Source organism: Periplaneta americana, chromosome 2 (genome assembly GCF_040183065.1).
Source record: "Periplaneta americana isolate PAMFEO1 chromosome 2, P.americana_PAMFEO1_priV1, whole genome shotgun sequence".
NCBI lineage: Eukaryota > Metazoa > Arthropoda > Insecta > Blattodea > Blattidae > Periplaneta > Periplaneta americana.
Genome location: NC_091118.1, coordinates 139,515,100 through 139,528,909, shown reverse-complemented (window position 1 = coordinate 139,528,909; position 13,810 = coordinate 139,515,100). Strand labels below are relative to the sequence as shown.

The window sequence follows — 13,810 nt, the reverse complement described above, 5'->3', positions numbered from 1 at the left end:
ACTCTCTCTCTTGAAAATTTATTTTTTTCACTTATGTACCTTTTCCCGCCGACCAAAGATTTGATTCAGTACACCTGCAATAGTTTTTAAACAAAGCGGATATACGTCATCACCACTACAGCACATACGCTGATCCCCACAGCAGCAAGTGTCTCTGTTCATTGTTTGTGTTCAGATGTATGCTTACAAATTAAATTTTTACAAGAGGGATATCTTTGTAGAATAAAGAACGAGACGAGAATCGACATTGTTTTTATGTTATATGATATAATTATGATGCAAGATCTATAGGTTAACGGAAGAACAACCCGCAAATTATGGTAATTAATTTTACGAGAATTACTATAATTTGGTGAACCTTGTCTAAACCACTGCCAGTTCATGATTTGAACTTATATCACTTCTGTGATAATTATCAGTAACGATCAATTTCTTGTAAGAATTTAAGTACTACTATTATTTCTACCGCGAACATCATTATACAGAATATACAGTAATTTGGAACGATGATGGTGCAGAATGTGGTAAAACTCCACTTTTTATTCTGGTCATTGTTCTATTGTTCTTCACTGGAGTTAATTATACAGTAGTAAAGGTTTTCCATTGCGATTCGTAATTTTCTTAAATTATTCTTGTAGAAATGCTCAAAATGTTGTCGTTAAATATTAATATCATGTGTATGATCAATGCAATAGCTGTGCAAAATATTTTCGTTTTTTTTATGAAGTAGTCTATCAGAATTATAACCATCTTGTTGGCCTAGATCTAGATATTCTTCGTTCAAAAATTTAAGAAAAATAAGATACAGAACACTGTGGTTTGTGGATCCATCCAGTAAAAGTTTGTACGACGTACAACAATAATAATAAGCACTTGATGCAAAACGACCGCATTACATCGGCGTGATAATAATAGGTTTTATCGTATTATTCCAGCGTGCGATCTCTCCACTGCTCATTATTATTATTATTATTATTATTATTATTATTATTATTATTATTATTATTATTATTATTGCAGAAAAAAGAAAAAAAATTGGAGAATGCTGGATTTGCAGTGACAGACCTGCCCTTGGGTAGATCTCTTATGTATGTATGTATGTATGTTTTATTTTATTTTATTGCGTTATTTTACGACGCTGTATCAACATCTAGGTTATTTAGCGTCTGAATGATATGAGGGTGATAATGCTGGTGAAATGAGTCCGGGGTCCAGCACCGAAAGTTACCCAGCATTTGCTCGTATTGGGTTGAGGGAAAACCCCGGAAAAACCCTCAACCGGGTAACTTGCCCCGACCGGGATTCGAACCCGGGCCACCTGGTTTCGCAGCCAGACGCGCTGACCGTTACTCCACAGGTGTGGACTGTATGTATGTATGTATGTATGTATGTATGTATGTATGTATGTATGTATGTATGTATGTATGTATGTATTTATTTTTATTATTATTATTATTATTATTATTATTATTATTATTATTATTATTATCATCATCATCATTATCATCATGCGTTCCTTCTTTACAATCTTCTAGAGCTATTTGAATGTTATGCATACCAAGAATTTATTACCATAAAATTGGTAAAAAAAACGGCAAATGATTTAATGATTACATTTACTACTTATTTGCATTCTATCAATACATCTAACAATTCAGTACACTTTTCCGCTGTGTTAGGATGACGAGTATTTTCTATCTTCATGTTCACCCGTCATTCCTTTCCGCGATCGACCTTCACTTGCCTCTGTGAATACGGTTTCTAGCAGTTCCGATCCATATAGTAGATGGCGGCACAATTCCCAATTCATACTGCTGCCATCTAACATGGAAATATAATATCATTTCAACTGAGCCGCAACACTGAACTTTACTGGGGACACGGGTTTGATGTCTAATCCCCTACAAATAGAGCAAATTAGCAAATTAGGCCTACACAGAAATAAATCAAATTAAAAACTCCACTTAACTTTACCCACATACCTACCGGCACTGATGCCGGAAATAGTTTCATATGAGTGTAAGACTGAGCATGAGCAATGTGTTTTAATTGGAACTTGGAAAATTCAGGTAGCTAAAATGTTGTTTCTCGGTCTGTACAATGGCTAGACAGGGCTTCCTGCATGTGTAATGGCGTCTGGTTCAAAGCCAGAAATGTCACTAAGTAACAATAACAACAACAACGCAGCATTGAATGTGGAATGTTCCGTTATAGCTTTACTGAAAAATCCATGAATTTCATATACCTTCAGGGTAAGTATTGATATTAATTTTTACAGTTTATTGCGATTTTAGTGTTGCAATTTTTGTTGCGATTTTATGTGTTAAATCATAATCAAATTTAAAGTAGGCTTAACAGATTTTCAGTCAAAGTAATTTAAGTTTAATCATTGATCAATCACCTTATGAATGAGTCAAGGAAGTGGAAAATGGAAAATTAAATAATAAGTCAAGAACCATTCACAAATGCCTCCCCAACAGTTCGCCATGTACTTGTTACAGTCTACGTATTAAAACATGGAAGAGATCCAAGTGCCAATTCCGAAAGTGACTTCATCCTGTCTAAGATGCAGTCTTACAACAATTGAGGCGGTAGCAAGAAAAGAGCCCCATAGATCTATAGGCCCTATTTTGCGAGAATATTTAATTCGATTCTCCGTTTTAAATCTACTTGCTTACGTAGTTTCGTATCAATATCTTGTAAACAGAGGGTAGGGTAGCTAATTAAATGAACTCATACACACTTGTGTAGTTGTGGAACGCAGCAAACATCAATACAGTGAGCTTGAGGCAGACACTGCAAGCTGTATAATTGTGTTGTGTGTAGCAGTCGTAGTCTGTGTGCGATCTGATTTGTTTCAGAATGGAAACACATGAATGTACACGAAACAGACCATAAAAATCAACTTAAAACGAGGAGAAAGAAAAATGAAAATGCAATGTGGTATTACGTATGTAACTTGAAAAGTTGCTATTGTTGAATGCAAGTCTTTTGGACTCGTTACCTCCTTTTGCCAGAAGAAATCTTTCTCCAAGTTCAGTGCTGATCAACAGGAAGATCTCTTCGAAATATATTGCAGTGAACTAACAAAGTTACTGCAGGTTGCTACAGTTCCAGGCTGGTTATCAAGAATAAAATCTACGAGTCGTAAAGCAACAGAAAGTCCAGTGAAAATATATGGACATATTCTTTGCGTCGAAGTGATGTTCAGCAAATGGTATATCGTCAAATGATTTTGGACTTGTTCATAATTTCTGCCAAAGACAGAGAATTTTTTACTGGTTATTTAACGACATTGTGTCAACTACGAGAATATTTAGGATCGATGAGATTAGTGACAGCAAGATGGCACTTGGTAAAATGATGCCGAAGATTCGCAATATATAACCTTGTATTCACGTTACATTTGGGGAAAACCTCGGGAAAAACCCAACTGGGTAATCAGCCCAAGCGGGCATCGAACTGTGAAGAATAGTCCTTGTAGTGCTTGACTATAATTATTCTCTAGGAGACCATGATGTGCTGAATCGAGCTCTTGATTTGGGATCAAACCCGCATTCAAAAGGTGATCTTTTTTTCTCGGTCTTCAATTTGTTTTTTTGATAACATTGTTGCTATTACTATAATGATTCTTGATAATAATATGATTATGATAATAGAATACCTTCTCGCCAAGACTGAGAATAATACAAAGGAAAATATTACAAGGTGAAGCATTTGAAAAAAAGGGGTGTTCTCATGAAAACAGACCAAATAAACTGAACAACAATATATGGGATTTAATGCAGTCAACACCTACAATCGATTAATCATAGCAAGAGTCACTACCCCCGGCATGAGTATAAATCTGAAACTCTAGATAACCTAGACCGAAATATTAAGATTATATTTGAGTTATTCTGTGATTATTACAAAGAAAAGACTGGTGATAAACTGAAAATTAAGTACAAAACATATTTCAAATATTTAGAAACAGAACTGCAATTTCCATTTTCCATTTTCGTAAATCTACAACCGATGTCTGTGATTTTTGCACATCTTGTGATCAAAAAATTGCAGAAAATCCTAATGATCCTTGCCAAGTGGGATATACTCAGCACAAACAAAATGTAGCCAAGTATTTTGCACTGAAATCCAAAATTATTACAATGTGAAATTCAGATACATCATGACTTGTGGCTTAATTTTATTATACCCAGAACTGTCCTGTCCCAAAATTAAAAGTGTGTGCTCAGTTCTATAAGCGCTTTCTATGATTGTTCGTGTTTAACATCCATACGGATCATCATTTCTTTATTGTTTCATGGAGACTCAAGCAATTATGGAATTATGTTGCATCCTTGTTCCCAACTGCGTCCTAAAGAAAGTGCATGGTCAACTACAGGTCAATAAAATATCGTTTTGTTCTCCGGTTCTTATGTAGGGCAAAACAAAAATATGATTATAATTTTCTTTTGTATGTGGTTCGCACATGTATTTCATGTTGAGATCCGGCACATATTTCCAATTTAGAACTTATTAAGAGCAAAACTAGGAATCTGGAGACTGTAACCACAGCGGAACTTTATCTAGAAACAATGGTCATGTGCAGGAGGAACTCTTCTCCATTTGAGATCGTTACGGACTCCACAATGATAGGAAACTGAAAAGATGCACTCACCTCATACTTTCTCAAATGTCCCGTCACAAAAGGAAGTGTGTTCAGGATACAAAAGTTCTTGGAACTCAAGTGCAAGTCTAATGGGTCATTACTCTGCTCACCTGACTACATAGAGATATTCAGATCACTTAATATTTGGAAACAAAGAAAATACGCATATATCAGCGTTTTCATGGTCATTACTCCTCGCAATTTCCCAAAGCCTCCTCTTAATCTACAAAAAGAAAATTATGTACGTGCCCTCTTCAAATACATTGGCACAGAAAGCTGCTGCTGGCTTGACAACATTACTGAAGATGATCGTCAAAGTGAGTGTGAGTCCATTCAGGATGTCCACTAAAGTGTAAACTGCACTCTGTTGTGAGTGTGAATCCATTCTACATTAATACTAATAACCTAAAATCTGTATTGTGTACCCAACAGATATTCTTTATTTTCACGCATATTGTACAATTTATGACGTAAATATGAGATGTATGTAAGAAATATAATGTCCCTAAAATGATTATGAATTTATAAAACTCTGTCATGTGCGCTGTTCAATACTGATGTTAATTTCTACTAACATTTAATCATATTGAAAGTATTTTAATAAAATAAACTTGTTCTATTGAAAAAGGCCCTATAAAATATGTTTTTATTAACACTATTAAAGTCGGAATACATTATTTAACAAAAAAATGTAGTCAAATATTGTTGTAACAGTATGCAAATTGTTATTTAGATAAAAGTGCATTTTATCAATGTCTAAATGATGTAAAATATTCAAGAATACAAAAATTCTAGAAAACTCAATAGAGCGTCAACTTAATAGCTAACAAGGACAAATAATCAGCTATTAACATAACTTTGTGCAGTCTTTATCAAATAGTTTCGATTGTAAATTGCAACTTGATACTATTTATACAGACCTGACTAAAGCATATGACAAGATGAATCACAATTTTCTTGGATTCTCACAACAAATGTTACAATTAATGAGATCTTAATTAAGAAATAGACAGCAATATTTTAAATATCATCAATCCGAGTCATATATTTACATTGTTAGTTCCGGAGTACCTCAAGTGTCAAATCTTGGCCCACTGTTATTCTTGATTTATATTAATGATTTGCCTAAAGTAATTAAATATTCAAAATGTTTACTTTATGCAGATGATCTAAATAAATTTAAATGAATACAAAATATGTCCGACATAGAATTTCTACACATTGATATCAAGAATATTTATCAATGGTTTTTAAATAATGGGTTAACCCAGGTAAGTCTGAAACTTTTTTTTTACTATGAATTTCATCATATCCTTCTAAAATGTACTTAAAATATTCGTTTATAAAGTTTTTTTTTAACAACTACTGTGTAATCATGGCATTGGTTTTTTTTTATAATAAGTGGCGTCCTACATATAGGTCGGTGTCCACATCTGTGGAGTAACGGTTAGCACGTCTAGCCGCGAAACCAGGTGGCCCGGGTTCGATTCCCGGTCGGGGCAAGTTACCTGGTTGAGGTTTTTTCCGGGGTTTTCCCTCAACCCAATATGAGCAAATGCTGAGTAACTTTCGGTGTTGGACCCCGGAGTCATTTCACCGGCATTATCACCTTCATCTCATTCAGACGCTAAATAACCTAAGCTGTTGATAAAGCGTCCTAAAATAACCTACTATAGGTCGGTAGGATATAGGGAGAACATATGGGCAATATGCATTAGTTGTCCGAAATGTAGGAGCGAATGCAGATAAAACGAGATGTGATCTCAATGTAAATCAAAACTACAATAATATAGTGTAACAATGTAATTTTATACTGAATAATTTAGCTCATTCTTGTGATAATATATTATAAACTATAAACACAAATGGTTTTCTCTTATATATTCCTGACGTGAGCAAAGTAATAATATGAACATTCAGTGTTCATTACTGTAAATTGCCTCAAAATAAATCCACATATATAATTCAGCGGTAAATTGTGCAATATTGTAACTTGAAAATGAAAATTAACTAATCGCAGTGATGACATAAATAAACTGTCACATACATGCGAAGTTCTGAATATTTACTACACATTAGTATGATATACAAGAAAACACTTGACACTTAAGCCAATGCCACACTTCCTTCCTACAGGAAGTCTTCTGATGACACACTCTGCACCTGGTTTAACAGTTCTGTTAGATCACCAAATGTTCGAGCCTGTCGTACCTCGAACCTGCAAGTTCAATTCGCGATGCCTTGCCTGGGCCTCTTTTTGTTGAGCGCTTATTTGTCGTCTTAATGCCAGATGATCCAGCTTTCCGTCATTATTTTTGTGGAGAAGCCATGCATTTTGCTCAGCCATATCAATACATTGCATGATTATGGGAAAGTACCATTTTTTACCACGAATGACAGTTCTATACAATGATATATTCTGATTTGCACAATCAACTCCACCCATGTGTTTGTTGTAGATAGATATATTTCTGGGCTGAGAAATTTGAATTTTCTTTTTCTCAAGTCTTGAATATCTAGAGACACTTTGCAGTGGGTTCACAGGCACGGTATTTTATGCTACAGTAATGACACTATTATCGTTCCACTTGCAAACGACAACTTTTGCTTCAGCTGTTTGGAAGTCATAAGATCCTCTCTATCTTTTCTTCATCTCAAGAGTAGTCACCAAGGGGCAGTTTGACTTCCTGTTGTCTCGAATTGTAGCAGTAGCTCTGATTTTTCGCTTTCCTAGCTCCACAAATAGAGGAATACTGGTGAAAAAGTTGTCGAAGAAAAAGTGATAGGCTGCATCAGGGTGATGGGTTTATTCTTGATAAATTGTTTGCAGCCATGGTGCTCTTGAAAATCTGCTCTTTTATTCACTATGTAACATATATATTGATGGATTACAGAATTTTAAATATTAAAAAGACAAAATTATTTTAACAGAAATGTACGCGGAACATCCTACCGTCATACATATAGGTCGCTTCAGTTTAGCCTATTATAAACGCTTTAAGCCACGATACATCGCGGTCGAACACCTGTACCAGCGTCGTGGTAATGTCTCTGAAGATGGAGGGGCACCCTCCGAAACATGTCTGAAATTTACCAATCTTAATTATCATTATTTGTAAAGTGTTCATACAACTATGTTATATATATATATATATATATATATATATATATATATATTGTATGTTTATTATCTAACCCATGAACACTGTTTAATTGACCTTACATGTGTGAGTTAAAGATAGATTTAAATTGAGAAAATATATGCTGTCCTACATATAGGTCAGTAGGTTTATCTGGGTGTACAAAAAAATGTTGTTATATGATTTATACAAGCACTACATCTTATTTAAGAGGTAATTATACAATGAATGATGAACCATTACAACGAATATATTGTGTAAAAGATCTCTTGTAACTATTAATTATAATTTGAATTTTCATAATCACATATTTAATATAACAAATAATGCTTTTAAAAATCTGGGTTTTATTATTAGAAATTAAAAAACTTTACAAAACAGTCCGACTTTGACACTCCTTTTTAATTGTCGTATTCGCGCTAAATTGGAATACGCCTCAGTAATTTGGTCACCCACTTTCAAATCATATAGTAATCAAACTGAAAAGAATTAAAAAACGATTCTCAAGATATCTGTATTTTAGAAAATATCACTATTCGGCCCTCCATAACAAAATTTCGTACAACAATCTACTTAATGAATTTAATTTAATGTATCTTAGAAGTCGTAGATTACTTGCTGACCAACTTTTATTCTATAAAATATTCAATGGTCTACTGTATAATAGCGAAAAATTGTCACAAATCCAGGTTAACGCTTGAACATCACATTTAAGAAGTCGTCACTTGTTACATTATAAAAAACAAAAACTTCAGCACATAAAAATTCACCAGTGTTAAAGATGTATTCAAATTTCAATGAAATATGAAAAAAATTGGCATCTAGATTTCAGCATTTCTTACATGAAATATAAATATTTTCTTATTAATATTCTGAAGGTAGATGATTTTAAATAATATTGCTATCTGTTTGTTACTCTGTAATTTGCCAATTATAGCTACATTTTACATTTTTGGCTATGATACCTATACTTGCCTATTTTTCATTTATGTTTATTTTGTATTTTTAATTTATATCTATATCTGTGTCTTTCATTTAGGTAGTATTTATTTGTCTAGTTTTTTCTTCATTTTTTATTTTTAATTTGTATTTACACTTTTATCTTGATTTTGTATCTGTTTATCCCTTTTTCATGTTATCTGCAATTCTATGTTTTAAACAAATATCTGTACTGTCTACTGTAATAGGGGATTTTCACTTTTGTAGACATAAATAAATAAATAAATAAATAAATAAATAAATAAATAAATAAATAAATAAATAAATAAATAGGTAGGTAGGTAGGTAGGTAGATAGATAGAGATGTACGGACGTACGGACAGACAGACAGACAGACATACGGACGGACGGACGGACGGACAGACAGACAGACAGACAGACAGACAGAGATAGATAGACAGACAGACAGACAGAGAGACAGAGAGACAGATAGATAGATAGATAGATAGATAGATAGATAGATAGATAGATAGATAGATAGATAGATAGATAGATAGATAGATAGGTAGATAGGTAGGTAGGTAGGTAGGTAGGTAGGTAGGTAGGTAGGTAGGTAGGTAGGTAGGTAGGTAGGTAGGTAGGTAGGTAGGTAGGTAGGTAGGTAGGTAGGTAGGTAGGTAGGTAGGTAGGTAGGTAGATAGATAGATAGATAGATAGATAGATAGATAGATAGATAGATAGATAGATAGATAGATAGATAGATAGATAGATAGATAGATAGATAGATAGATAGATAGATAGATAGATAGATAGATAGATAGATAGATAGATAGATAGATAGATAGATAGATAGATAGATAGATAGATAGATAGATAGATAGATAGATAGATAGATAGATAGATAGATAGATAGATAGATAGATAGATAGATAGATAGATAGATAGATAGATAGATAGATAGATAGATAGATAGATAGATAGATAGATAGATAGATAGATAGATAGATAGATAGATAGATAGATAGATAGATAGATAGATAGATAGATAGATAGATAGATAGATAGATAGATAGATAGATAGATAGATAGATAGATAGATAGATAGATAGATAGATAGATAGATAGATAGATAGATAGATAGATAGATAGATAGATAGATAGATAGATAGATAGATAGATAGATAGATAGATAGATAGATAGATAGATAGATAGATAGATAGATAGATAGATAGATAGATAGATAGATAGATAGATAGATAGATAGATAGATAGATAGATAGATAGATAGATAGATAGATAGATAGATAGATAGATAGATAGATAGATAGATAGATAGATAGATAGATAGATAGATAGATAGATAGATAGATAGATAGATAGATAGATAGATAGATAGATAGATAGATAGATAGATAGATAGATAGATAGATAGATAGATAGATAGATAGATAGATAGATAGATAGATAGATAGATAGATAGATAGATAGATAGATAGATAGATAGATAGATAGATAGATAGATAGATAGATAGATAGATAGATAGATAGATAGATAGATAGATAGATAGATAGATAGATAGATAGATAGATAGATAGATAGATAGATAGATAGATAGATAGATAGATAGATAGATAGATAGATAGATAGATAGATAGATAGATAGATAGATAGATAGATAGATAGATAGATAGATAGATAGATAGATAGATAGATAGATAGATAGATAGATAGATAGATAGATAGATAGATAGATAGATAGATAGATAGATAGATAGATAGATAGATAGATAGATAGATAGATAGATAGATAGATAGATAGATAGATAGATAGATAGATAGATAGATAGATAGATAGATAGATAGATAGATAGATAGATAGATAGATAGATAGATAGATAGATAGATAGATAGATAGATAGATAGATAGATAGATAGATAGATAGATAGATAGATAGATAGATAGATAGATAGATAGATAGATAGATAGATAGATAGATAGATAGATAGATAGATAGATAGATAGATAGATAGATAGATAGATAGATAGATAGATAGATAGATAGATAGATAGATAGATAGATAGATAGATAGATAGATAGATAGATAGATAGATAGATAGATAGATAGATAGATAGATAGATAGATAGATAGATAGATAGATAGATAGATAGATAGATAGATAGATAGATAGATAGATAGATAGATAGATAGATAGATAGATAGATAGATAGATAGATAGATAGATAGATAGATAGATAGATAGACGAAAGTTATGGTGTGACTCATTCCCGGACGTGTTTTCGAAACCATCCTTTCGAACTGTCTTATTTCCGAAATCAGACTATTCTAAATGATCTTCATTCCGAATGCGTTGTTTCAGAAATAGCAGTATTTTCGAAAACAAAGATTCCGAAGGACTTATTTTTCCGAAATTGTTATAATAGTACATTTCATTATGATGCTATATTCTAACAAGTAATTCATAGATTAAACTGATGCCCTAAAGGTCGCAGATATTCCAAGAGGCGAACTTCTTCCTTGTAACTGGGATATTGTAGGACGATGTTCCGAGTGGATTTATGTAGGCGAAGCCACTTCTTCTTTGGTTAAGTTCACACAGGCCGCCCCACTTGGAACTCCCTAACCATGGTTTCCGTGTCTCCTTGCTCCTTCTGCAGTTCTTGTATGGCGTAATAGAAAGTCGAGTGTCCTTTTCCAACAAACACTTGGAATCGGTTATGGAAGCCCCCACTACGATTGTTGGTTCTATGACGGTTATGTATTGCGACATCACCGTATACGAGTATGGTTCTGAATTGTGGAAAATAACGGAGACGAATGCAAAGAAATTGATAACATGGGAATGGATCACTGGCAAAGTTATGTTCTAACAATAAAGGTCAGTGCCGAATGAGGAACTAAACAGTAGGGCTGAGGCCGATATAATAATTGCGAGAGTCGAAAAAAAAAGATTGAGATGATACAGCCTTACTTACTTACTTACTTACAAATAGCTTTTAAGGAACCCCCGGGTTCATTGCCGCCCTCACATAAGCCCGTCAATAGCCCCTATCATGTGCAAGATTAATCCAGTCTCTATCATAATATCCTACCTCCCTCAAATCCATCTTAATATTATCCTCACATATACGTCTCTGTCTCCCCAAAGGTCTTTTTCCCTCCGGTCTCCCAACTAACATTCTATATGCATTTCTGAGTTCGCCCATACGTGATACATGCCCTGTCCATCTCAAACGTCTGGATTTAATGTTCCTAATTATGTCAGGTGAAGAATACAATACGTGGAGTTCTGCATTATGTAACTTTCTGCATTCTCCTGTAACTTCGTCCCTCTTAGCCCCAAATATTTTCCTAAGAGCATTATTCTTAAAGACCCTTAATCTCTGTTTCTCTCTCTAAGTGAGAGTCTAAGTTTCACAACCATGAGATGGTAGCTAAAAACATTCGGAAAAAGAGGAAAACATATTTTTTTCTTAATTGATAGAGTGAAGAGTGCAACAACCAAAACCACAGCCACTACTACTTGCAGATGATAGTCGAAATGAGGGAAAGTGAAGAATGTTAATAGAATGAAGGAGTTAAAAGGGAGTACCTACATCAGTAAATCCCCCTGCAGTATTCTGATCCTTGGAAACTAGATCTTGGCAGATATTTCCAGCAATTACTTTTAGTTTCGTTTTTCTTTTCTTAAGGTTTATATGGCAACTTTCACCTCTCGGAGTAAAATACCTATTGTTTCCGCATTATAATTTTAATGATGAATTGCATTCACTGTCATTTATAATGCCCTGTAGAAGAAAGTATCAATGATTTTTTTTCTCTCTATAAGTCGGGGGGGGGGGAACATTCCTGCGCACAGCGACCTAATATCTATTGTGAGGTCGAGCTGGTTGGCGAGTTGGTATAGCGCTGGCCTTCTATGCCCAAGGTGCGGGTTCGTTCCCGGGCCAGGTTGATGCATTTAAGTGTGCTTAAATGCGACAGGCTCATGTCAGTATATTTACTGGCATGTAAAAGAACTCCTGGAGGACAAAATTCCGGCACATCCGGCGACACTGATATAACCTCTGCAGTTGCGAGCGTCGTTAAATAAAACATAACATTCTATTGTGAGACCCTGGGATAAGTTGTAAGCCCACCGACTGCACTATGCCGAACCGAGCTAACCGCTAACACACTGACGACATTTCCCGCCATCCATCCTTCCAAATCCGTGTACCATTTCACGTCAACAGTTCCCCCCCCATATTCTTCCCTCAAACGGCCTGAGGTGTAAGCCGCCACTCCCGTCGGGAGGGGAGTGCGTTCCTCTGCTGGCCACCAGTTACCATAATAATATAATAATCCGTGGCGCTACAGCCTGCGAAGGGCCTAGACCGACCAGTCGGCTGCTGGCCTCACGCCCACATGCTGAAGCAGAGGTGGACGATCATCCAACCAGAATGGAGTTATCGTGTGGTTAGCACGATGATCCTCCCAGCCGTTATAGCTGGTATTCGCAACCGTATTTCGCTACCTATCATAGCATCCCAAGAGCATCACGATGCTGGGTGGACACCGGTCCCATACACTGGCCGAAATTTCATGATAAAATTTCTTCCCCCATGAGGACTCGAACCAGCGCCCCAGTTACCATAGCTTGACATATCCATGGAGGCCGGCCGAGAGTCAGCGGCTTCGGAGGGCCGTCGCATGCGCGATCTGAAAACCAAGTAAAACACCAGAATGATAAGGAAAGGATGGTGAGCGAGGAAAGGAAGTGGCGAGAATGAGTGGGGTTCCATACGCCTGATAGAGTTACATGATATTCATCCATAGGAGTGAGGGAAAATTCCCGAAAAAAACCTCACCCAGGCAACCCATCCCAAGCGGGAAATCAAACCCCGGCCCGCTAGTTTCGGGAGGGAAGACGCAATCACGAGCCCACAGCAGTATCAGTGATAATGTTGTTTCTGGAAGCAATACGTTCACCCATTGGTTCCTTCGAGCGTTGCAATAGTGTTTCATTGACGCTAGCGGTGTGGTCTTGGTGTAGTAAGCATACTCTTATTGACTCC

At 34.9% G+C, this 13,810-nt stretch overlaps 1 protein-coding gene across 1 annotated transcript in view; it reads right to left on the bottom strand.

Annotated features, from left to right (window-relative positions):
• Positions 1-13,810, bottom strand: part of LOC138694622 (cytochrome P450 4c3-like) — a 123,409-nt gene that overhangs the window by 87,133 nt on the left and 22,466 nt on the right. The gene's annotated exons all lie outside the window — the stretch shown is intronic.